This window comes from Anser anser, assembly GCF_964211835.1.
Source record: "Anser anser genome assembly, chromosome: 2".
Taxonomy (NCBI): Eukaryota; Metazoa; Chordata; class Aves; order Anseriformes; family Anatidae; genus Anser; species Anser anser.
The window spans coordinates 124,406,988-124,434,474 of NC_139721.1; the positions used below are offsets into that span (position 1 = coordinate 124,406,988).

The 27,487-nt window shown below is 40.3% G+C and overlaps 1 long non-coding RNA gene across 4 annotated transcripts; it reads right to left on the reverse strand.

The window, feature by feature from the left end:
• Nucleotides 1-4,859: 4,859 nt before the first annotated feature.
• Nucleotides 4,860-27,487, reverse strand: LOC310893441. 4 transcript variants are annotated; one of them, XR_014578985.1, is made up of 5 exons: nt 27,328-27,487; nt 21,736-23,253; nt 12,168-12,332; nt 8,110-8,215; nt 4,860-6,730 (listed from the first exon to the last, which is right to left on the reverse strand). It is a non-coding gene; the product is annotated as an uncharacterized lncRNA (long non-coding RNA). The 4 variants fall into 4 exon arrangements; XR_014578986.1 differs by having other exon boundaries at nt 8,077-8,215; XR_014578987.1 differs by having other exon boundaries at nt 8,077-8,215; nt 21,736-24,593; nt 27,328-27,466.

Consider the following 27,487-nt stretch of genomic DNA (forward strand, 5'->3'; position numbering starts at 1 on the left):
AGCTAAAGTATTACTCTTACAGAATTCTTGGAGAATAACTTTTATGCTTATTTTATTTAAAATAAATAAGACAAAAATGATTAATTTTTTTATCAGAGAAACTACCATTAAACATTATAAAGAGCATCATCATGCCTTGCTCAATTCATAGACTTTTTACAGCCAAAAGGGACTAAACATTATGAAGGTGATTTCAAGTTCATGGAGAAAAAATGAATCAGATTTTGAGTGAGAAGTAAAAATTGACACCCTAAATTTAAAACAATATTGGCAAGATACCTAAAAATGCAAGACTGGCTATTTGAAAAAGAGAAAGTGAGAGCTAACCTTAATAACAAGAATATATGCAAGACCAAATGTAAGTTTTTGAAACATAAATTTATCCCACTTGTATATTACTGCTGCTTGCTAAAGCTGTCTCCAAATAGTTTATATAGATTTTTCAAAAAAACTGCTAAATAATATAAATGAAAAAAATGTGCATTGCATACAAGTGAAGTGTGCATCAAGGGAATAAGGTGATTACCTACTAATAAACATTCATCTAAATGTTTTTCAGGGACAACTGTAAAAGCCAGTTGCCAATGTTCTGCAAAAAAAAGAATAGATGGAAGGTCATGGGACAATTCCTTCAATAAAATGTCAACGGTATTTTGGTTGCTAAAGTTTTTATATAATGTGCACTGCATTGTAATTCTGTTACTTTCACAAAGTGCATATTATGCTATTTATGCTAAAATACTTTCTTAAAGAGCTGTCTGAAAGACAAAGCAATCAGATGTCAGCAGAATAAATCATTAAGAGTTTGCCCTTATCAGTGCCCTGATAGAAAGTGTAGTCTCAGAGGGGGTTTTAGCCCTTAACCTGAACGTTGCAACTTTCTGTTTTCATTCTCACATAGTTTCCTGGATTAGAGAGCACAGTTACAAAACACCCATTAAAGGAGACTTCACTTTGATTCCTGCAGCTGAGGAAGCTTTAGCATCATTTTCTCATCTGCTTCTCCATTTCACCTACTTACTTGAACAACTTTCTCTCCTCTGCTTCAGCTGAAGCAACCTTCCACCAGCATCATTCCAACCATCTCTCTCAGCTACATCGCTATCAGATGATGGTACAGTACTGGCCTGTTTACGTTTTAGAGCCTCTCTTGCCATGTGGTAGGTCCCTGGAGTTTCTCCGACTACAGAAATTTGTAGCAGGAGAAGCTTCACCATATTCTAGAGGGATTGTAAAAGAGCAAAAAGTGTTCTATAACTTTCAAGCCAGAAAAAAAGCCCAGATTTATTGAACCCTTCTAGATTGCAGGAAATTTTATAAACCTAACAGAGCTCAGAGGAAAAGAGGAATGGTAAGGAGCTTATCTACAATGCCATACAGTAAGATACTTTGCTGTTTAAGACTATGACAGTTCATCCTTTTCTGTAACAGAAATATAACTTTTAAAAATGTTAGTGCCATTTGAAAATCGCTTATTGCTGAGCTCTAATAATAACTTTTTTTAAGAGTGTCATTTTACTCACTGCATATACGTTAGGGTCTTGTTCTCAGCTATAACTTCCAAGACCTAATTTAACAAGAACAAAATAATATTTAAATCAAAAAAAAAAAATTGAACCGAGATTAGAACAATTCTATAGAACACTTCTATCTTCTGCAAACTCTTTGCCTCAGTGCCAGGTAATATATTTCTCCTGCTGATGTGAATACTCACATGGTTCTACTAAGCTCTATGTGGCAGATACATTGGCAGTATTTCTTTCCCACATCCATACTTATAAAAAATCTTTACAAAATGCTAATATAATCTGAACCATTGGGAAGGAAGCATCAAACATAGAAAAAAATTTACACACTGTCAATTCTTCTTTTGTTTTTTTTTTTGTGGACTTTATTTTTTTTAATGTTCCATCTTAACACCTGTTTTTTTAATCTGGGTTTAATCCGGCATTTTGTTGCCATTATTACTGTTTGGAGAAAGACAAGAGGACAGAGAGAGACTTGATGAAAGAGAAGATTTACAACACCTTTTTCCTCGTTAGTTACATCCATATAATTATAGCAAAGCACTGAGTTGGTACCACTTTGCCATGCACCTGAAGCATTTTTTGCATGACAGTGCACTGATAGTTTACTAACACAGCCCCTACTGTGACTGACAGTTGGTTTTGGACTAAATCACATACATTTGAATAGGAGATGGTGGCTATTGGTTAGTTCAGCCAAAGTCTATTTGGCAGAGTATATTAACCTTCATGAAGCTCTGTATTATTGCACAGTTCCATGTGATGCTGCTGTCTACAGTGCAGGTTTACCCTTAGTTTGGCTACAAACAGTAGCCAAAGGCAGTGCTGTAGAAAGGCAGAGAATCACTGAAAAAGATTTCTTTAGCTCCAATGAAGATTGCAGGTATACCAGACACATCAATATGGCAGATGACCTGACAGAACAGGTAGTTAAAACAGTTTCTAAAATTCAGCTTTAGGAAAGTTGTTCCTGGGGCTGAAAAGCTCAAACCTAAGCTCACTCAAGAGAAAATTATTTTGGAGCATTGTTTCTATATTTAACCTCTTGGGAAGGCAAAATGAGTAAATTAATACTGTTACTTCAACCCTTTCATCTGCTTTATTTAACATTTTCCAAGAGCCCGTTCAATGCCATCTGAGTTTGTAAATTACTGAAATGGAAGGCATTAAGTCTGTTTATTGGAAAAGGAGCAAATACTGTATTTCTATTAAAGAAGCCAAATCTGAAGGTGATCCAAGAAATTGGATTAATGTAGGCTTCAGCCCAGAATCACAGATAAGTCTAGCCATCAATCACCAGGGAGAGAAAATAAAATAAAATAGGAGGGTGAAGAGAGGGTGGAAACATGATATAAGTCCTGCCATCTGACCTCTGACAGCAGAGCCCAGCACTGATGGGCGCTGCACGAGCTTTCCAAACCAAGTTAGTAAGTCAGTGCTCTTCTTGAGGGCATCAGGACTGCAAGATATGGCTCCCAGATTATCTGAGACCCTGGGGAGATCCTGGGGAGAAAAGAGATTTTCATACCACCTCTATAGGCATGCTTTACTCCAGGCATGTAGACCAGCTGCAATTCAAAGTAATTTAAACGCAGGAGCCCGGAGTTCAATTACTGTGTTCAGAATTAAGCATAAAGTGCTTGGAATCATTTAGAGTGGCCAAAACATCAGCCAAAGGTTGACAGGTATGCCACTGGCACTACAGGATAACCGTGTCCTTATGAAGCAGGAATCTGCAAGCCAGGCAGGGGATATGAGGGTGTCTCAAATGACGCCAGACTCCTATGCCCAGGCAACTGATCTGAGACCCTAATTTCTCTGTATAGCCCACAGGAAGAAATAGGCACTTGAATAGGTTTGTTCAGGACACTGAAGTTAGAGTATGATGGATTGCAGTCCACAAAGCATTTCCAGAGGCAGCAAGCCTTGACCGCTTACTTTTGTATATACACATCCTCCTCTGTGTTAGTGACCTGTTACACCTACCATCAAGAACAAGACGGATCGTGTCTGCTTTTGGGGAATGGCACAGTCCTTTTCCCTCTGCTATCACCTCTTCTTCCCAAGGGCGGAGCTTGATTGAAGTAGGGCAATGACCAAATGGCACCTGATGCTAAACCCACAGCTTCAGACTGTCTTAATCCAAGCTGGTGTTTCTTCTCTCTCCAGTTTGGCCTCTCTCTGACTGCTTTTTTAGTGAAAAGGGGACACCTGTCATATGTGGCATTCAGCAGGTTCAAATGTCTGATTTGAATGAAACAGTCAGGGTTTGCAACATGGGTGTCTGTTCTCCATCTGAGTGTCCTAATAACCTCTTGGTTACTGGTTTCTCCAGAGTTGCTTTAAAACACTTGTTTCATCGTGATATAAGGAGGGAAATTTCTGAATTTTTGGCAGGATAGTAAAACCACCCAGCTACAGTCTCAAAGCATGCACCCTCTCTCCATGGGAGGTGAGCAATCACACTCCATGCTATTCCCTCAGGTACTGGCCCAGCTCCACGGCTGATAAGGAGGTATAATAGGTCTATGGCCCCACCTCCTTCCTTTGCCTTTTTGACATCCTGCTCCCTAAAACTGAGTGACAACAAAGGCTATTGCCGCAGTTCCCGGGCTGCCTAGGACACCCACAAGGCAGCCTGTCAGGTCCTGCATGGATGCCAGGGTTCGGCTGGGAGCAGAACCTCCTCAACACAAACAGTTTTGGAGCCTCAAAAGCATTTTCTTTCATTTCCAGATACCAGCAGCATCACCCTGGGTTATCTGAATTACTCCAGGGTCCAAAGTTCCCTGCCTACGCTGCTGTCCCTTTCCTCTGTGAAATGTCCCCTACGGGTACGTGCCAAACATCACCTGTTGGAGGGGCAGGAAGGATGGGGAAATTAAGCAGACGTTGAGAAGACTCAAGCAAAGCAGAAAGATAATGACTGCTCCAGCCAGTGCTGGCAATCACTGTGCAAACTTCCCCGCACAGCAGTGCCAATGCAGCTCGCTCCTGACTGCGACACACCTGCTTGCTGAGAGCTGTGCATCTCCGTGCCAGGGCTGCCCACCGCACCGAGTGCCTGTGACTGTGCTGCTCTGTACTCTCAAACAATGCCTGCAGTGGAGGGGAATCAAACAAAACCCTTCACTTTTAGAAGCAAACAGCCAAATTCAGACCTCCAAACACCACCTCCAAACAGTGGTGTGGTAACCCACTCTTTCACATCTCTGCTGCGTGTATACGTGCTGTATACCAAAGCAGGAAGTCACACTTTTCTGTCCGTAGAATCCTCTGTGTGATTTACAAAACATCGCTGAGCTCGTTTTAGGAGAATTCATTGCTGGAAAATGATTTTCAGTTATTGTTTTATTAATCAGCACATGCCAAATCATATCTGCAGAAGAAAAAAAAAAAAAAGAAACACTAAAAGAAACCCAAACAAAAATAATAGAACAATTATTGCTTGAAGATTTTGATTGCCTATAAATTATAACTCTATTCAGCTCCATGACAATTTATGTTTTCATTTATGAAACCGTTCTTGTTATTAACTTTCAGTCTTGTTTACTGGGGGAAGCAGGAATACACCAAGCAGGCAAATCATGTTAAACTATGTCCTGAAAACCTAGGGTTATGGCACATGGGACACGTTTATTACCACTGTTTTAAAGCACATGATAAGTATAAAATGGGGCCCTATTTCAAAAGACGGGGGTTGGTCAGGACAAGGCAACTTACCATGACCACAGTTCCTAATGCAAAAGTGTCAATGTGCTTGGTATATTCATAATGTGTTTATTCTCATTACAGTTTTCAATTTGTCAGTGTTTTACTGGCATGCAACCACAGAGCATAGACTGCTATTGCTGGTTAACCTTGTTATTGCAGACAAGTTACAAGTCCTGACAAGAGTTTGATAACTGTGCCTACTTATTTTAAGCCATACATGAGGAAAGGGTAGGAGGTTCAAAGTAAGTTATGCTTTCCTGTGTGAGTCCCCATATGATCACTCAAAGTTACTGTAAATATAAAAGCAGAAGTGCCTGATTGCCATTTTGTCACTATGACACTAGGCAAGAAGGTAATAAAAAATAAAAAATAGAAATAAAAAGCAGAATCAAGCACAAGGATGAAGTTATAAAAACGTAAAACCCTGGAGCCTCAATCCTCTAAAGCAAATGTGTGGATTTAGCCACCTGCACAGGTGTTTTCAGGATCAAGGACTCATTCATTTGCAAATAATCTTTCCTGGAATCTATATCCCAGAAGAAACAGTGGCCAAACAGGTAAATAGTGGAAATTAGCATTTCTTATGGAAAAAAATATGCTTTTCTCCTCCTCCTCTTGACATGTTTACAGTCCATTCACCCATCTCAGCCCCTTGTTATATCCTGTTGTACACTTTGATTATAAACTTGCTGGGTCAGAATAATCTTTCTCCTAGTAATTTAACAAAAACAAAACAGCTTGCAAAAAAACATCATACAGCCCTGATCCTTGACTGAGGCCACAAATCACTTTTGGAATGTAAATACAATCTTACTGTTTGACCAAATGCTCCACAACAGTTAAATAATAACAATAAAGTGCTGGAGGAAAAGAAGAAATGAAATGTTTAGGCAGATCCTGGATGCTGATTCACGGATCATGTAAATGGGATAATGCTCCAAAAGCATCCCCCAAAAGAGACACCTAAATACACTTGTTCAGATATTCAGAGACATTGGCCATGTGCTGTTCTTTTAAAGTGAGGACTATAGATGTGCAACCCTAAAATTAGAGGATTCACTTCCTATTTACAGTTTGCAATCTAAATTAGAAATTCACCAAAGACTGCCCCCCCGCCCCCAAAAAAAAATAAAATAAAAAGGCTTAAAAAATAAATAAAGGAAAAGTCATTGATCTTTAACAAGCATCTGCCAGTGGCTATTTGCACACCAATTCTGATTGTTGTCCTGCTGTGGAGAGAAGTGGTGCTGCCCCTTGTATATCTTTGGTTTGAGCAGAACTTCCTTATCATTAAGGTCCATTAGTGTTCATTAGAGTTGCTACAACATGAACAGCCGACATATGGGAGGCAGAGCAGAGATAGGCAGAATTCTGTTCCCAAACAGCATCTGACACGGCTTGGAAATCTTGCTTCTTCAATCTAGGAGCATGCTGCTTCTGAAAAATGCAGTACCTTCCACATCACTTTCCATCAGTTGAAGCCCATTTTACTAAAAATTTTGAAATAAAAAAAGGGTTAGCAGGTTTAGCAGCTAAACTCAGAGAGCTGTGAACCTGCCCTAAAATAAGAAAATCCTTCACTCATTCATCTTTTAATGTTCCCTCAAATTAGATGGAGAGAAAAGATAGTTACTGGCTTCACCCTCACCCTTCTCCACCCTACCATTTAACCACAGAAAAGACTGATTTACAACAACAGTAACTTCTGTACTATCAGACATCTACAAGTTTTTCAGTCTTCAATTTTACCTTACATAAGTAGATACTGCAGACTTAACATGCTTCAAAAAGTCAGAGCCATTTTAATGAACTACTTTTAATGTGACTACACTTCTAAGAACACGGAGTTCTTGCACAGGTGTTTCCAAGTGAAATACATTTCTGAGCCAGTTATTTTCTCTTCTGAAATCTGTTTTGACCCAAGGTTGGTAAAAAAAAAAAAATAATTATTAAATGCAAAAGTGTTCTTTTCTGTTCTTGCTGTTTGTATTCCTATGCATTGGGATACTCTAGAGTAGAAACCTCATACATAATTTCACAAAATGTAAAGGTGGAACACCTATTCTTCTAATAAATTGCTTATTTAGAAAAACCTTCCCTTTTAAGCACAAACTCTCTGGTGCCAATTTTGCCACCTTGGTAAATATTTATACATGAATCACAAGCCTCTAAAGAAACGTTTTGGATTAAGAGCCTGACTGAAACACTGCTAGCAATAAGCATATTCATGTTTCACTTGCTGACCTTGTATCTGCTACTTTTATGGGAAAATCAAATGCTTTTCATTATTACATTCAATTTCTGTCCTATATTTCAAACCACTTCTAAACTCTGCTTCTTGAGGTTCATGCTGATGTGTAAACAGAACGTTTCTTTATGAATCATACAGAGATGTCAGCACCTTGGGTCTTGGGTGAAGTTCACAAACTTGATAAACCTAAACCTTAAGGGACTTTTTGTTGGGTCTGTGAGAGCAAAATGGCACATTTAAATCAATTCTGTTTATACACAGTATGTAAAGGAGACTTATTTTTATACCCTGATACACCTCAGTATCAGAAGGAGAAACATCAAGGGTAGTAAGGAATCAACGGGGTTATGGTCATTCAGCCAGAATAAATGTGGTTTATTGTACATGAAAGGCCATGCCAGAGCTAATCCCATTTTTAGCTCTGTGGTTCTCACCACACAGTGATGTTACATAGCCTGTGTAACTGTCTTTGGGACAGTAGATTTACATGGCAACATGCTGTTTTGGAAAAATATTGTAGTTTAATTAAGGTGTTTTTAAAAAATAAAAAATGAATTGATGAACAGAACTTAAGAACTGACTTACAGGCCCAACACCATGAGATTCTTGTCCACTTACTTCACTTCATCCATTCATTGAAAGTGCAGGAAATGCAGGTCATATCTCAGCCTGCCTCTGCCCAGGATCAAAACAAGAAATCATAACAAGGTTCTTGATACTTTCTCTGAAATCCAAGAAAAAAAAAGAAAAGAAAAAAAAAGTAATGAAGACTCTACTGTAGTCCTTTTATTCTCTTCAGGAGGCTGAGATCATATACACCAATACCAATCCCCCCAGTACAACTGGAGAACCAGAGGTGTCAGGTTGATTGCTTTGCATATCTCTGCAAATGAATGTTGGGGACATGAATCAAACAAAAATTGCATTCAGAGAATGAGACACAGAAATGCGAGGAATATGCTGGAAGAAAGGGCATTTTCCCTCAGTCATGAAAGGTTAAAAATATAGTAGTTACTATCGTGCAGGTCTGTACACTATCCAGACTTTTCAGGTCTCAGAATGTTATACTTCCCTTACCTATAGCAGAACAAAGAGAAACAAGATTTAAAACAAAGAAAAGCATTTATTCCATTTTTTTTCCCACGTTTTATATTTGGAAAGATATGGCAGAGAAACCCTAAAGTTAAGGGGAAACAAGACAAGGGAAACAATGTCTTAATAATTAACATCCTTACTTCTATAGTCTCCATGGTTGATGGACCAAGGGCAGGCTCCTTATACTAAAGTGATTGGACACGACAGAGAAGGGTTTGAGTGGACATTAATACAAATGTGTTACACAGTAAAAAGATGAGTTATATTCCCATCAGTGTGTGACCTGCTAACATGATTTTAAACACCACTACTCTTACCTAAAATGAGTGTTTAAACACAGCAATTAGCCTGGATTGTAGCATAGCTCATTTTCCTAGAGTTAATGATCAGGACTGCAGCAAGAAAAAACAAAACAAACAAACAAAAAAAAAACCATAAACTAAGTGTGAACTAATATGGGAATACCTCCACAGCTTGTGGACAGACTTCCCCATTTAATGGAAGGGCATTAACTGTGACATCCTCTCGTGGTATTTGAAAGAGTAACAAGATTACTCTCAGCAATATCACTGACAAGAAAGTGTGCACGAACAGGCTGATTATCAAAATCAGCACAAATATTTTATTTTCCTGACTGAAAATAGTTGAAAGCAAGAGGAATGAGTATCTGGTGCCAAAAAATAGGAATTGTATCACTCCAGCATGGGATTTTCCAGCCAGCTTTCAAATTTGAGCCCAAACATTATTAACAGTTCTAAAAAAAATAAAATAAAAATAAAAAATAATTTTAAAAAAGTTCAGTAACAAGTTTAAAAAAAAAAAATCAAATGCTTTGGCAATTACTGTTTGTATCCAGATCACAAAGAAGTACCAGAATGCAAAGGAAAAGGTCTGGCAGCCCTGCTGAGCAAGCTATAAAAACAACAAGTGCCAGAAGCCTCACAAAAAACAAACAACCCCTCCCAACCCGATTTGGTTTTATGTTTTGTGTTTCCCCAGAAAGTAGGAAGAGTGTTCAAATATTGAGCAGATTATCCTGACAGAGTAATTCTTAGTACTGATTATTAGAATATTATTTATTCCTGCTGGCTGAATGTGTCATCTCAAACTCAGTGAAATCAAAGGCACCTTAAAGCAAACTTCCCCTCCCTATTTTCTAGGGAGAGTTGGAAGAGCCTCTGGTGGCAGGAGATGAGATGGTGATGCCTACAATGTGCTATGTGGCTGCAGGAGTGAGACAGGGTCCCAGGAGGTTGCACAGACATCTCCACTGCCCTGTTAGAGATTCACTTCCTGACTGTGCCTGGCCAGAGGGATGAGACAGCACAAGGGGAATTTGGAAGGGGGGATTTTGCCAGTGGCCAGGCTGATGGCCTGGTCCAGAGCACAGAATGTCCTTCGTGGGTTGGGTGTGAGGGGAAAGCAGCAGGACTCTGGTGCTATTGGCCACAAGGTTCCACGCAGACCAGCAGGGGTGGCCAGGCAGCTGCTTGTCACCATTGTCCACAGAGAGGAGAGATGGAGGAAGTGCCCTGAGCAGTGCTGGGGTAAGATCTGAGACTGGAGCTGGGGCTGAGGCTCTGGAGGCACAGAGAGGCACAGGTGTCCGCAGCCGGAGTGCCGGAGGGAGGGTCACCTCGCCAGCGTGGGCCCAGATGGCACTGCACATGGCTCACCCCTTTCCGGAGCCGTGTCCACTGAGGCAGCACCTAAGGTCACAGCAAGGCTTGGCAAAGACCTTCCAGAGCTCCCTCTCCCCTGCAGTCACTTGAATTTGGAAGGGCGGCAGGTCTGCGAATGACAAACTGCTTTCCCCTGATCTGGGGAGGGTTTCCTGGTGACCTTGCAGAGAACAGTTCCCACCAGCACCTCCCCTGAATGGACAACAACAGAAAAAAAAAAAGTATATATATATATAAAATAAAACAAAATATAGTTCTGCTCCTTCACGTATACTGAAATTACAGGGCCAGGGTCGGTCAGTCTCTGCCTGACCAGTCAGGCCACCTCAGCATTGCTTGACTTGAGATATGTACCCAGAGCTGCCGGGAAACTTTGGATCCACACTGAGAGGTGTAAGCTCTCGCCAGTCAGGCTCTGTGCACCAGGCATGGAGATGGCTCTGGTACTTGTCAGAGGGCCTTGGCCTGCAGATATGACGGCTGGTCAGCCTGCTTTGGTGCTCCCAACTAGTGCTCCTTACCTCATGCTCAAACACTGTGTTCCTCCCCACTGCCTTCTCCAGCTGTGCAGGTTGCCACATGCAACAAAATGCGTGTGCAGGAGCACACTGGAGCCCAGGCCTACCAGTGCTGGGCCACAAGTGGGACCAAGTGTTGGAAGGGCTTGGCCAAGGTCACACACCGTGCTCCAGGGGCCACACTGGGACCCTCCAGGCATACTGTAAAAGTACCTCTGTCATGAGGATAGGACAGGGTTAGAGGAGAATAGATCCTGGCAGGGTTACCCATATTTAAGGAATCCCTGAGAGTGATATAAAGTAGTAGCACATTCAAATTCCCACCCAGGATCACAAACTCCATGAGTCTTGTGACTTATACTGACTTGTTTTAATAAAAAGCAAATTAAAAAGCATGAAAACATGACGCAAATATAATCAATACAGTTACAACTGTACATCAGTCCTCCCGAAGCAAGAGAGAGGGTGGACTGCATCTCAGTAAAGTATTTTAAGTATTAATATAATGGGGGGGTACCAGCTCAGCTAATAAAACACTCCTCTTTCTTGCCCTTGTGTTTAATTTGCTGTTGCAGCACATGGCAAAGGTTTAGCATCTCAGCTCATTTAAGGAGTTGTGACCCAGCATCATACTGGTGCCACCATATACCAAAAGACTGAACATAGCTGTTAATTACAGCTTCCCAGCAGCTCCAGAGAGGGAACACAACTAACTATTTAGTAAGCAGTGTACCTGCACTGAATAAAGACAAAAGCTCAATTTGAAATATTTGAAAGTAACTTTTAAATCAAAAGAAATGGTGTGAATTCTTATTACATACACTTCCACAAAAGCCTTTTTTGCTGCTATTACCATGTACCGTGTACCCTGGGATAAATGTGTGGTTTACAGCATCTACATTACAATGTATAACTTTTAGCACTTACACTTTATGCTGTAACACATGCACAGACACTTTTTTTTTTTCTCCTCAATCTTCTTTTGGATATGATTTCTTAAGGCTTGTCTACATGGAGGAAGTTAAGCAGCACAGCAATTCTGGGATAACTACTCTCTGATAGCTCCCTGTGGACACTTCATTGTAATAAAAAAAAAAAAAAAAAGGACTTTATTCGGGAATAATTACTCTGCATTGTGAGTGGAATAATTATTCTAGAATAAAAATCAAGCTAATTCCAAGACAAAGTGTATACATCTATGTAAAGGTTTTGTCTGTTTGTTTGGATTTTGTCAGTTTTGTTGGTTTTTGTTTTTGTTTTTATCCCAGAATATGAATAGGATGCTAGACTATCTGGATTTTTTTTTCCTCGAATGGCTATGTTAGGCCATTTTTCCTTATAGATGAAGTTATGGCATTGAGTTAAATAAAACGCCTGTCACCTGGATCCTCATTAGTTTGAAGTGCAGTTTTTCTCAGTCCAAAATATTTGTTTTGGCAGCCAATAACAGCCTGATGAGCCTTTCATTGACACAGGGTTTTTTTCCATTCTTTGGTAACAGGGGATGTGTCCTCCTCTGTGTATTCTTCAGATGGAAAATTTGTAGCTGAAAGACAAAGTGGTACAGACTTTGTTTTGTGAGATCATGCTGGAAAAGATCTTCTTTTCAGTACATTTCTAGCAAAAGAGGGCAATTGTCTCTGCCCCATAAATCCAGAAGAATCAAATTGTAATTGGCAAGCTTGTATCTAATAGTGTTTTGTCCCTCCTCTCTCCCTAAATGCAACTGGCTATTTATTTCAAGCAGCTAGGTAATAGAGATCAGAGAAGGCCATGATGGTTTTCCTGTTAAGCAAAACTGAAATAGCTCTCCACCTGGCCAAGATGCAGGCCAACCACAGGCATCTCTCCTGATCTTTTGTCACTGATCTTCCTCCAAGTTCACTCAAGCATCCCTTACCTCCTGTATTTATGACCTCTCCTGCCTTTGTATTTTAACTGGCTCTACTCTCAGGCTGTGGGTGGAGTGAAATGTGTAAAACCACCTGCTCATGATGCTGTGTTTCCATTAAGCTTCAGAAAAAAAAAAGGTTTATTCAGTAATTAAAAACTCTTTTTTGCCTTTAGATGTGTCTAAGCGTTTCTAACAGAAATGTAAGTCACGCAAACAAATTCATTCCTCATTCATCTTCTTGGCCTGCCTTTCCATTTAAAGACGTGTAATTCTGTTTGTAGATGATCTTCAGGGTCCTTAGTCCTTTCATAATATGTCCTTTCATTTCCCTCCTTACCCTTCAGCATTTTTAAGATCTGGCAGCAAAGACTGTTTCAGATACATAATGTGCTCATGATACTAATAGTGTTTAATGCATAGTCTAGTGGAGATATTTGAAGTATCACATGAACCATAAAGAGTTAAATTCAACTGGCTTCAGTCAAATCAGCTTTATGTGCAGATAAATTGCCAGGCAAAGAGCAAAATGCAAATATTGCTCCTGATTTTGTGTACACCAGCATTTTTGGTAATTTTTAAACATTCTATATTATCTTTTAAACAACAGATGGTGTTAATAAAATTATAAACCACACCCCATAAAATGCCGAACAGCAATAGCATTTACCATGGAAATAATACAAGGTATAATATTTCTGCGTTTATGAAAAGCTGAGCATGAAAAACATTCACGTTGCAAAAGATAAGACCCAAAATACTCCTTTTCATTTCTTGTGAATGCAGCTTCAGCATTTTAATTAGTATCAATTACTGTGAATACAGTTTTGGATGTGTTTTAACTTGTTCAAAAGTTTCAAAAAAGAAAGTTTTTATTTGTTTTGTATTAGTCTCTCACTGCAAGTTCAGATGTGCAATGCAAAAATAATCTGCTCTAAGAAATGGAGTTTGCTTTGAATCAGTTAAAATGAAAGAGATGGATGACATGTTAAGTTTTCTGTGAGCTCTGAGTATTAAATTACTTAATAAAGAAAAGTTAGATTTGGCAACACTGGGTAAGTAATCAGAAAGTAATGAAAACACTTAAATAGGTGACAAGTCAAAGCTCTATCAAGGTCCAATTCTTTTTTTCAGGAAAACTCACGTTAACTTTGATTGAAGTGAGAGCTTTTGGTACATCCAGAGACGAAAAAGAATGAAGACTAGTTAATGTAGAGATCTTTATTCCACTGACATTTTTCAAAAGTTTATAAACTAGATGGAAACAGACTGGCTTTCCCCTTCAGATTAAACTTTCAGTCTGAATATCACTCCATGAGAACACTACAGTAGTTTCTCAGTAACAGTATAGAGACATATGGACAAAACAAGTGTCTTCTATACACGCAAAAGAATGCCACCAAGCCTGTCATCACTTGGGTCATTCAGCACTTCCTCTGCCTATTTTGAGCCCAGCCTGCTGCCTTATCATATTATACTGGAAGGAGAATCTGTTTCTTCTCTCCTCATTCTATCTTTTTGATATTCATAAGTCAGTCCTCTTCCCCCCCAAGAAGCCCAACAGTCATGGCAGCTCAGCTACTTATCCAACATATATGAAAGTAAAGTGTGTTTGTTAGAGAGCAAGGAAAGAAGTGTTGTATGGAGAACCTGAGCATAGCTAGACTACAGCACAGTAAGTGTGAACCCAGTCAGACTGTACTCTTAATTATGGAAAGTAGTGATTATGCAGGATGAAAGTCCCGTCTCAGGCAACTGCTGCCAGGTCTACCTGTCTTAGGGTGTTCCAGCAAGGTGTGTGGCTAAATCTTCATAGCTCCACCCTCCTTTCATAGTCTCCTGTGGCATGTGTGCATCTTCATTTTACAGTCTTCAGGGCTAGTCCTCTGAGTTCAGTTTATATGAGTCAAGAGACTCACGCTGGCGTTACCGAGATCAGAATCTAGCCATTTGTATGTCTGAGCACATATTCTCCTTGAAACAAGTTTGTGGTAGTATATTCAGGAATGTTTCACACTCGGGTTCAGATCTGGTTCCAGCTGGAGTTCCCTTGTAATGTTCCAAATCTCATTAAGTTAATGAGAGTTTTTTTCCAGCAATTTCAATGGGATTCCCTGTTTCTGTGCCCACATCCTCGGCTCAGCAAGGCACATGGGAAGCCAGGGCAAGTTCCAGGAACAGAAGGCCATGCTCCATCCCAGCCTCTCTCCTTGCAGCAGGACACTAAAAGAGGGTACCAGAGCAAACATGCCAGACAGAGGTGGCTGGTAGCCACTCTTTCCTGCCTCCCCTATGCCTTGAAGTTCACAAAAACCCAGTTTCCCTATTTTCTCTGTGTACTGGTGTGGTCAAAGATCTGGATTTAGGAGTTACACATAGAAAGTTTACACAAGTAAACAAAGGAAAATAAATGAATATTTATGTGTGTTACCAAGCTTGGACGGTGCACATTAACATTGTAGAGGTGGGCTGTGGTGCAACCTCCACCTACAGGTCGATTTCAACCATTTAACAAGTGCACATTTCCTTTCCATGTATATTATCAAATTGAACTGTCACATCTGGCTGCCTTGCTGACCACCCCCCACACCCACCCCCCCAAAAAAAGGGATCTCGGTGTGGTGAGGCACTGGCACAGGTTGCCCAGAGAAGCTGTGGATGCCCCATCCCTGGAAGTCTTCAAGGCCAGGCTGGATGGGGCTTTGAGCAGCCTGGTCTAGTGGGAGGTGTCCCTGCCCATGGCAGGAGGTTGGAACCAGGTGGTCTTTCAACCTGAGCCATTCTATGATTCTATAAAAAGAGATTCGCCTCAGTTGAACTGAGGGACAGCTATAAACCTTATACAGGCAGTGACAAAGCTTACTTATTTTCATGGAAAGAAGACTCCAGCAATCAGGACAGTCAAACCAGTACCTTTAATGAGAACTAGATTCACCCACACAAACAAGTTGTATGGACTCAGAGATACGTATCTTCTCATACCCAAATCATATACTTCCTATTAGCACTACAATTATTATACAGACTCACTAAGAGAAGTCTATCTTCCTAAATATTTATTTAGTGTTGATAGAATTGCTTACAAAACCTCTCTCTCATTCTGAGAATCTCTTACAAGACTCCCTTGTTCCCAAGTTCATTATAGCTACGTATATTATTACTGTAAATCTTTCTAATGCCTGAAATGTTTGGCTCTGAAGAACATTTTTATAATGAGGGTGGGGCAACGCAAAACTTTTCCTCTCCTAATTCATTGCTAAATTGTATTTGCAAGTTCAAATGCCAGAGTGATGAAATCACAATATTATTCATTGGATTTTGTTTGATTATTTGGTAGTGTTGTAGGGAAGGTATCTATAAAACGACATGAAAAGCAAAGCAACAGAGCTTTAGGGGTTTTCCGGAACTTCTCTTCCGCACACATCAATTTTACTGTATGACTGTCCTGAAAGATTTATGCTTTGTGTTTTGAGGGCCAGGTTTTAAATGGCTTCACAGAATAAAAATATTAAAATTTAAATGCAACTTTAAAAATGTGTGTTGGACCTTTGGGCTGTCTGAAGAGGTCAAGTTCAAGACACTTATAAAAAGACCATTCCCAGAGAGACTGCATGGGAAAGCCTATTAACATTACTGCTTTCCCTTTATTTCCCCTTTGATCATAAAATAAGGTTATGGGTGGCAAAAGCTGTAGTGGTGGGAAGATCCCGAATAGGATAGTATGATTTAATCTACTGAACATAAAAATAATAAATAATTTTAAAAAAAAAAAAGCAACACTATGGTGGGGTACCAAGCAAGACTATGAGTACAAAGTCCCTTGCTAAGAAGAAAAGAAAGAAAGAAAGAGTAAATACATAAATAAATATGAAATTAAAAATGGCTGGTACAAGTTCACAATATGAATTAAGATTTTAAAAAAAGGAAGAAAGAGCAATTTCATTCTACTTCTTTTATTACATCTCATTTTATTCATACTAAAAAACATAACAAATATTATTTAAAGAGTTCCTAAATCCTGAGTAAAAATAAACAAACTCAGCATCTGGCATAAGAAATAACAATGGACAATTGTCTGTTTATGCTAGGGACATGCCTCAAATTCTCCATATTCCACAAAGGGAATATCCAAAGCCTCCTTCTCCTGCTTGTGCAGGCCTAGTAGAGACAGTGACTGATTTTGGCAAAAAGAGGAAGAATATATGTCTGCATGAGCAACTCTGGGCTTATTTTCACCCTGTCTTTTTTCAACTTTTTTTTTTTTTAATATTTCATTCTGAAAGCTGATTTTTTTCCTCCACTTTACTGTCTTAGGTAAAATTTGAAAAATATGTTATATGAATGATCTTCCTTTCCTGCTAAGGGCATTTTATACTATGTGAGTATTAAAAGGTCCATAGTGCTGAATAGACTCAAACTCATTGATTTTAAATGGTCCCATATAAATAAAAGCAAAATTTGGCTCTCTAGAAGAAAGCTCTGTTATTGTCATGAATATCTTAAGTGTAATCATTTTTCTTTTAATTAACATTCTAAAGAGAAGAGGAAGTTGGAAATCCAGATAAATCTGTTATGAGTCAATTCAGAAGCCAGGATTAGCATATGCAATCAAGATGGGTGCAGCAAGATTTCATGGAAGAGTTCATGAGGAAGCAACCAGGATGCATCATTTGCATGGGCAACCTCCTTGGTTTGTGTTCTTCTCAACCTCAGTATTGTTGACTTGACTCACTGCATGAATATTGCCAAGGAGTAGCAAACCACGATTTCATTTTCCTGCTCTCACTAGTACATCTTAGCCAGACATGCGGTTTTAAAAAAGACAAATCATATGATCTATGACAAACAGTAGTGGTCTTTTTATTCTTTCTGCAGATACTCTTTTATTATTATTTTTTTTAACAGAATCTCCTTCTAGACCCCAGTTGTATAAATATCATAAGCAGATATGCAGATGGTTCTACTTTTCCTTGATTAGAAAGATGATATTGAATATCCCTCAGGCACTAGGAGTGGGATATTTCACACATAGGTCACCTGAGCAAGTGAAGCCTTTATCAAGGGGTGACGGATTAGTGGAAGACATAAAAGGAGTTGATGAACTCACATCAGGTACTATCAGATGAGTATTTATATTCTAAAGCCAATGGCAAATTTACAAGAGAATGCAGCTTTTTTTGCTTTTTTTTTTTTGTGGTGAAACAAAACAACAAAAAATGACCTTTACGTGTACAAAGGCTGAAACCTTTAACATTTGTGAGCTGATTATTCTACAGAGGCAACACCATGGAGAATCTTAGAAGTCCTGGTGGTGTATCTGTTTTATAAATAAACTGAATCCCTCCTCCTGGGAGGAAAAGCTAATGTTTTCCTCAATTCCAATTACCCAGAAAGAAGAATTAATGCCTTTTAAAATATGATACTTATCAGAAATAAAAATTACTGAATATGTATCTGGGATCTCAATTGTCCTGAAAAAGCTGTCCATGGCATTGCAGAACAATACAAACACAGCAGAGTTTCTGTAGGACAGTCACTACTGAACTCATTTCCAAAGTACGGCATAATTTTGCTTAGCTCTACAGATTAACTGAGTTTGATAAAAACTGAACAATCATTTGTAAATCTCAAGCCTCAGTTACCATGGTTCACAGGAAGCTGTACACCTAATGCTAGTTAAAACAACCTGTTGTTTTGTAATGACTGGAAAAAGAGTATTGAATGCAAAGAAGTAGACAAACTGCATTTAAGCCTCAAAGATAAAACTCTGCTAAAAGAAGCTCATGTCTGCTTTTGCTGAACTTCATTAGTTATAAGCTTTGTACAACACCGCTTTTCCTCATATTGCCTAAGCTTTTATATTTATATTAGTTTAACATGAGATGCAATCCCTCCAAATTCAGCAAAGAAAATGATACTGCTTCACAAGTGGACTTTCCTAATTCAAAGTTTCCTGAAACAAAAGACTGCTTGATTTTTTTTTTCAGTCATGCTGCAGAACTGGAACCATTTCAATGAGTATGAAAGATAGCACAGTCCTGACACTGTAGTAAAGACTCTGATCACTATAATCATGGCAATGATAAACCCTTATTTTAAGACAGAAACTTCAAAGTATGAAAACAAACACACCTACTGGACTTTCTTTCTCTTATTGAGTCACGCTCCATTATATTTCTCTACATCATAGTCTATCTAAAAGCAACAAAAAGTAAGGAACCCTGCACATCAGAAATGCTCTACGTGGACTACATTTTTAGAGGGCATAAATACATTAGAATATATCAATGTATATGAACAAATTAGGGTAGAAGGGTGTGTTTCAGAGACTTTTCAATGTGTGCACACTATTAAAATATGTCTGAGATCTGTTTAGAGAAAGCAACAATTATATTTCTTATTAAAGAATATGCAATTACAGCCCTCTTTACACTTCCTGCTTCCTTCAACAATGAAGACCTGTCTGCGTCGAAGATTATAAAGTCCTGCACTGTTTCACTAGGTCACCAGCCTGAACAGGCCAATCCACTTTCATGGCAATTTATTCCTGATTTTCTCTCCTGGGCCAACTTCTTTTATAATAATACTGAGCCTAACTGGAGATTTACAGCATCGTCACTGCAAGAGAATTAGCCCCTGTGAAATTAAATAGAATGCTGTTTAAACTTAAACTCCAGAAACTTTTGTGAGATCCCTAATGTATTATTCTCATGTCTACTATCTTTAAAATCAGATGCTGAAAAATCTGAAACTCAGTCCTCCCACTTTTCCACAAAATTTGTCACAGACATAGCTGTGCTGCAAACACTTTGTATACTAAACCATTATTTTAGTTCCTTTTTGTTTATGGTATTTGTCTGTCATCAGAAAAACCAGAAAGACTACAGTTCAGATTTCTCAGGATCATAAATGGTTTGATTAAACTACAGATGTTAATTAAGACCCAAATCTGTATCTTCATGCATAGCCAGAATAACCAGCTTGTTAGCTAGGGAAGGCCCATGATATTTAGAATATTCCGTGTTGTAGGATGCAGATCACAAGTGGAAGGCTTCCAGGGCAGCTTCTGTAACCTCCTCTTCAGTTGTATCATGCAGGTTTGGGGAAAAAAACATGCATGGGACAGACTGTCTGAGCTGTGCCCATACACCCTGGACGTGGCAAAAGCAGACAGTTATGATATGGCAGGGCAAACCTGTGCACTGGGCTGCCATCACATTGGCAACATTTTTGGAAGATTATATTACTCCCTGATTTGGGAAGTTTGCAAGCAGATTAAGTATATATATATATAATATATATATATAAAGAAATAAGCAATTTTGAATCTCACTATGCTTTTCCTATAAATAAATAACTTAATATGTTTTTTTTTCTTTTTTAATTTAGTTAAATTCCACAAAAAATCTCTCAAACGAACATGAATGTCTAGTCATGCTGGCCATTATAGTTTCCAGTGAGAAACACAGTGAGAATTTTCATTATGAATAAAATTCAATCCAAGAGTTTTTCTGTGCTGTCTTTTGTGATACAAAATAAAATGGACCACAAAATCTGCTGAGAGAACAGCTATCAGCAGATACTAAGTACTGGTGTTCATATGAAACCAACTGCTATGAATAAACAGGTACTGATTTATATAGTTTATGGTCTAATCCAGTAAAATATTCTAAAACCTTGGTGCTCCAGCATCTAAGTCCCCTATCAGGTATCCAGAACCTTGTTTTTAAAGTGGTGGGCATAAAGCAGGACAAGCAGCCCGGAAAACAGGCAGCACATTGTGCCTTGACCCCAGCATAAACTGGCTGGAACTAACAGGGAAGAAACATGGAGGTTTGTCCCAGATTGAAAATCCTGCCTCCCTTTAAAGCCAGGTCTTTACCTGAGGGCTACCTGTAAAGACAGGGCTCTACCCAGGGCTGTCTGAGAGATGCCTCCATCCACTCAGTATCTACACCCTGATTCTTTTTATGAAAATAGGTTCCTGTGATCTTTCCTTCAAAACTTATGTTTTATTAAAACATAGCTAGAGGAGAAGCTGTCTTCCCATCTCCCTCTGTATAACGACTCTGTGATTAGAGCGCTCACACAATCACGGGATTCATCGCTCCTGCTCTGAAAGGCCCCAGCTCACACTCCTCTCCCCCAAGGGAGGACTCTGACCATCAGGCTGATGGTTATTTTAGAACAGGCAATCTCGACCCTTCTGCTGAAATGGTGCCCTTGAGCACAAACAAATTCAGGATTCCTTAGATCATAATCTAATGTTTAAGTTATTCCCAGGGTTGGGGAACACACAGAGTTTTCCTGGGATTATTTCTATCTTCTCTATCTTAAATTGTTGTGGAACAAAAAGGGGGTGGGGTGGGGGGTGGGGGGGAACACGACAACCATAATGTCTCCTGGGAGTAAGTGCCATCACTACCAGAGTGACCCTGCTCCAGTTATGCCAGACAGTCTGGAGAATGCTCCAGGAGGGGCCAGGAGGTCAAGCCAACAAAGTGACCTGGGTAGAGAAATGAAATGCCATGGAGCTGAGGTCCTGAGGTCCCTGCATGAGCAGGCCTGAAAGGCAGCTTCAGAGTCACAGGTAGAAAAGGAACTAACTCCAAGGCCTGAGCCATGAGGACAAATGTACTGCTTTGAGGTTTAAGCAACTGCCCAGCAGAAATTTTTGGAATCATAGCTGTTTGTTCACATGCTTAAATTCCACCCGAGTCACACATTTCACACCACCTAGACCAAAATGTAAGTATTGACAGAGACATCTTTGTGCTCACCAAAGTATCTGTTTATTTATGAGAGAGAGAGAGAGAGAGAAGGAAAGAAAAAGAAAGAAAAAGAAAGAAAGAAAGAAAGAAAGAAAGAAAGAAAGAAAGAAAGAAAGAAAGAAAGAAAGAAAGAGAAAGAAAGAAAGAAAGAAAGAAAGAAAGAAAGAAAGAAAGAAAGAAAGAAAGAAAGAAAGAAAGAAAGAAAGAAAGAAAAAGAAAAAGAGAGAGAGAAAGAAAGAAAAAGCAGTTGTTGAGGACAGTTAACATTGAAAGCACTGAGTTGTTACCTTCACAGGATAATCCTTGTCAGTGCTCAGCTGACGGATTGATGTTCAAGGTATGGTGTACCTCTGGCTGGGAATCATCTTGCAAGGTTTAGGGCTTTACACTAAAACTGTCCTGTCTGTAGATAAACCATATAGGGAGAATTGTGCTAAATCCTATTTTCACGTTGCAATATTCCTGAGGTTAAAACATATTTTTTTGCAGAAGTAACGTGTTTATTCTGACATTGTAACTAATGTCTTCCACTACATGACAGAAACATTAGAGGAAGACCTTACTGACTAGATGTGGTAAACTCTTGACCAAAGACATTGCTTTAAAACTTCCTTATTGTGGGCAGTTTCTGCTTAGGCCTTTATAAAGTCTCTAAATTTCTAATAAAAAAATGTACTTGTATCTCTAAACAGACCTGTGATGAGGTGTTTATGTTGCCATCTATAGAGGAGGAAAAGCCCTTCCACTGGACTTGTCAGGAATGCAAGAAAAAGAGATGATTTTATCTTATTTCTTCTGGTTCCATAAACCCATTTACTAAGATCTAGTGGCACACCTTGTAACTCCTAGTCAGGTATTCAGAATAGCAACATGCGTATGTTAAATATAATTTGTGAAATATATGCCATATTTGATAAAAAATGCATGTAGTCAGAATCATATGATGATTTAATTTGCTTAGATGTAAAACCTGAATTTATTATACACAACCTATATTTGTAAAAGTAGACAGTCACCTGGTTTCTCTTCACTGGTCTAATCTGGCAGTCCCTCACTAGAGGCAACAGAGTTTTTAAAAGCAGCCAAGACAAGCCAGACGCCAAGGGGAAGGAACAGACAATGTGCAGGAAAAAGTGGTTAACACAAATATTAATACAACCCTCGATCCTTTCCAAAATGAAAGTTTCAGATCGACAGAAGGTGGAGAGGGCAATCAGACAACAGAGAAGCGAGTCTGACGTCGTTGACGCATCTGCCACAAGTTGATCTTTTCTTCTGTAAAGCAGAAGTTGTAAGAGGAAATCTACAGGATGCAATTTACTTTCTTAGGTAATCAAAAGATCTTCTGCAGCAGAAAGTGGAGCGGAAAGTAGTTACCATCTTGAAGAGAAGCTGAATGGATTGAGGTACTGTGTAGCATCAGGGCTTGGAAAAAGAACCTTCAGTGAATGACGGGAGGAAACTCAAGCCAGTCTGGAGAAGGACTGATGAATTTATTATGGACATGATACACTTTTCAGTGAACAAATTTTTAGAAGAGGCATTCAGGTAGTGAGGTGACATAGGCCTAAGTTCAGGAGATTGGTTTCTAGCCAACAGATGGTGAGATAATCAGAAGATTGCAGAAATACTCTGAAAGTAGCTGCCATGTTCAGAAAAAAAGTCATCCGGATCTCTTCCACTGAGCCACCAGTGATATCAGACATCAGATACGGTTCTGATAAAGCTGATAATGGCCACTTGCATTTAAAATATGCATGGAAGGCCTCTCCCACATGGTTGTATTTTTTTACTGACATTCTCATCTGCAACAGATAATACTAATATCAGTTGGAGAACAGTTGCTCAAACCAAGTCTTAATATTTCATTAAGCTGCTGAGACAGCTATGGGCAGACCTTGCTAGTGAGCAGTCTTTTTGCCCTGTTTCATAAGTGTATGAACATGGTACAATACATAGGCTGCCATTCTTGTAGCTTCTTAGGGAAAAAAAAAAGACTCAATAGTTTCTGATGTGCTCAGTTTAAAGCAAATCATGAAGAAAGCAAGGAATCATAAGAAGTGCTAGGTAGCATTCAGTGTTTTTCAGTGCTATAACTTTAGCTGTACACTATGACCTGGAAATAAGCCATACTTTATAAGGTGTGTGCTACCTGGGAATGACACAAGTATCTGAGCATTACTGAGAGTTCTGTTGATCTTCTGTTGATCATCTGTAATAACAGGCAGGAATGGTCTTCTCTATCAGCCATGGGTCAACATAACTCTCAAGTATCCACACCTTTATGCAGTGTTTCTTCTTAATAATGACCATTTTATTCCAAGCCCCCACTAACATCAGATTCAGAAAAAAAGTGCATGTATTTATTTGGTTCTGTGATCTATGCAGAGGCTTTTAACCCCACTCTACTCCACTCCCTGCTCTACTATACTCCCCACCTCTACTCTCTACTCATGTCTAAACATTAGTGTATTTGCATGTCTGAAAGGAACTGGAAAGTATCTGCAATATTTCCCAGAGGATCTGATAGCTCTTCTCGCACAAAAGCATATTTCCAAATCATTATGTCACAGTAATACTCCAATAAGGGGCACCTCAGGAAAGGCTCCTGACATAGTGTCAGTCTTCTGATTCACCAATTTCACCACCTCACTTGAAAGATAAACATTTGGACATTAATATTTTAAGTTAATACCGTCTTTCTCTTGAATATGTTATGTCTGTCGTCCATATAGGATGGGTCATTAATAAGATGGTCTTTGGATAAATTTACTTTTACCATTGTTCAAAGTCCATAAAACTCAGGAACAACATGTGGATTTCTGATGTTCCTTGGCAGGCTCTATACCCACAAAATCATGAGTGAATTATTGTGATTCATATGCCACTTTCATTTTTGGCAGGTAATGCTAATGGCATTGGAGAAAGATTCTTTGAATGAGATCTGCACCCACTTGCCTGAAATCAGGACTCTGAAAAAAAACTCAGAACAGAGCTGTCAGTATAAAAACATAAAAATATGTATGAGCATATATTCTGTATAGGCTTTGACTGTACAACTTCAGACTTCAGAGACAAGCAGGATGAGCAGGACTTTCTATAGTTCCTGTAGAAGGTTGGGCAAGGAAACATCTGGAGATGGACACTGAGGAAGAGGAAATATCTACGTGTCAGTAATAGGAAAGTTATATTGTACACCTGCTTTTTAGGCATGCCATCTGCGCTCAGTCATACCATAATACAGCTTTGATGACATGCCACAGCTAAAGGGCAGGCAATATACTTCTTGCTTCATTGACATGAATGACACAACTCTGTAAAATTCACTGCTTAATGATATAAATCGTAACTCTCACAGTATATGGTTGCCTCCACACACACATGTTCTTCAGTGCTTAAACCCATACTAAGTATTTTGATACTGAAAGCACTGAAGGAGAATTATGATGAAAACCGATGCACACTAGGTAAGCAATAGCACCTTATCTATACTAATGCTGAACTCATTATATTTTGTTGGCCTATAACTACACCATAACATCCAGTGAATATTGTTTACAATAACCTAATAATGAGCAATTCTGTTCCCATTACTGCTCACAATCTCATATTAAATGTTTCTTGTTTCCAAAGTAAACTGCCTGACCACATAGTTGAAAGGTATCACTACACTTTTTTAAAAGCTGAATAAATCTTGTATTCAGAAAAGGAAACGTGATATTTATATATATAGGTGTGTGTATATATATACACACACTTTTTTTTAAAGTGTGTAATTTGACTAATATACAAAATCAATGAAAAATAAGACTTATATTACAGTTCTTTCTTAAAGAAGCATTTTCCACAGTGTGCTTCGGAATCTTTAAGAGGGAGCATGGTCTAAATACAGAATTCAGTTCCAGTCCTGGATCTACTCTTAAATCCATGTGCAGCCTCAGGCAAATGTGTTAATTTTCCTGCTTCAGTTTCCCTGTCTTTAAAGTGGGGATAACACGACTAACCCAAATAGCTTAGCTGCAATTTATAAGAGTGAGTAACTCGACTATTAGATTTCTGAGACATGAAACATGATTATTATTAGGATTCACTGACCAGTCAGTCGGGAGAGTGGGATACAAATAAAGGAGATGGGTCTTTGACAATAGAAGCATGCCAGTTAGGCAGGCAGGCAGGCAGGCAGAGGAGCTCTGCGAGGAGGCAGCTCTAGGGAGTGGATAGTTATGCCTGTAAAAGTGTGAACGTCCCCTTTGTACTGACTTTCTATTTATTACCCCATGGTACCTAGAGACTATAAAAAGCTAAGTCCTCTCTGAGAAAGGGAATAGGTCCAAAGCACTACAACAAGCCAGCTGCAGGCAAATAAATTTTTATCTGTGTAAGAGAGCTAGATGTTATTTTCTAGTGGAAATGTCAGAACTGATTAAAGACTTAGCATTTCTATTTAAAATGAGAGTAGTGCTTGATACATTTTAAAGGGAGAAAAAGTCAGAGGCCCGGTAACATGGAGATAATGGGGTGAATTCATTTCTGGGCTTCCTGCAGTAGTTTGGTACTCAACACACCACGGCCAAATTCACCCCACTGTACCTCGTACAAATGGGAGTGCCTCTTAATAACTGAAAAAAAAATATTCCCCCTGCTGGCAAGGTCAATATTATTAATTGTTGTTCTTATTATTAACCTTTGGGCTTGTGTATCCTCCACGGATTAATGATTATTCAATAACTGCGTTACAAGGTTTCTAATACCACTTTCTAATACCAATTAATAGAAGAGTGCGGCACAGGTTAACTGAGAAAAGCATTGACATATCAACTCCATGGTCTCGGTCTTGTTTCTGAGACATGCAAAGGTGTCTACAGGAATCGTAGCTGCCAGTTCCCAGGGCTGGAAAAGGCAATGCGCCTCGAAGTCAAAATAAATTTAAAAAAAAAGAAAAAAAGGAGATGGGCTGACATCCAGGGTCCCCTCTCTTCTCAGTCTCCTAGGGAATAAAAAGCAGCCTCGGCTTTCAGGGAAACCTGCGCTCATTGCCAGGTTCACTTTCCAGGAACTCCACATCCAAAGCGTGCAGCAGCGAAGATGGGAAAGAAGGGTCTTAAAAACAAAAGAACAGAGAAAAAGTCCCTCCCCGAGGAGAAGTTACACGCACAAAGCCAGTTCCGAAGGAGCGGTGCCGAGGGGCACGCGGTGCCAGGTGACACCGCAGCCGGCACCACCGCGGGGGGCGATGCGCGGCTCCCAAAACCACGCGGCGCGGCGGGACCCGGCTCCGCTCCCGGTCCCGACGGGGCGGCGGCGGGCGAGCGGCGACCCCCGGGGGGCTGCGCGCCCCCAGCCCGGCCGGCCCCGGCCCCGGTGCTGCCTGAACCGCTGGGCGCCGAGGGGCGCACGCCGCCCGACAGGGGCCGGGGGTGCAGGTGTGGAAATAAAGGATCAGGGGCAAGCTGGAGGGAAGGGGAGGGGGCCGGGAAGGCGGGGGCGGAGGGGGGGCTGTGTGTGTGTGTGTGTGCGTGTGTGTCCCACCTGACTCCCTGCTCGGCGGGGGGGCGGCACACACACACACACAAACACACACACACACACACTCACCCGCCGCTCGGTTCCCCCCCCCGCCACCCCCTCCGCCGCTTCCCATCGCCGCCCCATCAGGGAGGGAGGGAGGCAGCAGGCGGGGACCCCCCCGGCCTCCCTCGGCCGCGCTGCCCCGACGGCACCGCCGCCCCCTCCCCGGGGGCAGCGCGCACCTCCCCGCCCGGGGGGGCCGGGGGAAGGAGGGGGGGGGGGACCGGGGAGGTGGGGGGGGGCCGCAGGCAGACGCCCAGACAGACAGACAGACACGCAGACGCACGGGCAGGGCTGCCCCACGCCGGTACCTTGCTGCCCTGGTGGTTTCCGTCCGGGCTCCTCCTTGCTGAGGCAGCTCGGGAGCGGAGCCGAGCGGGCGGGTGCGCGCGTGTGGCTGTGTGCGTGTGTCCGTGTGTCTGTGCGTGTGGCTGTGTGTCTGTGCCTCCGTGTGTGTGTGCGTGCGTGTGT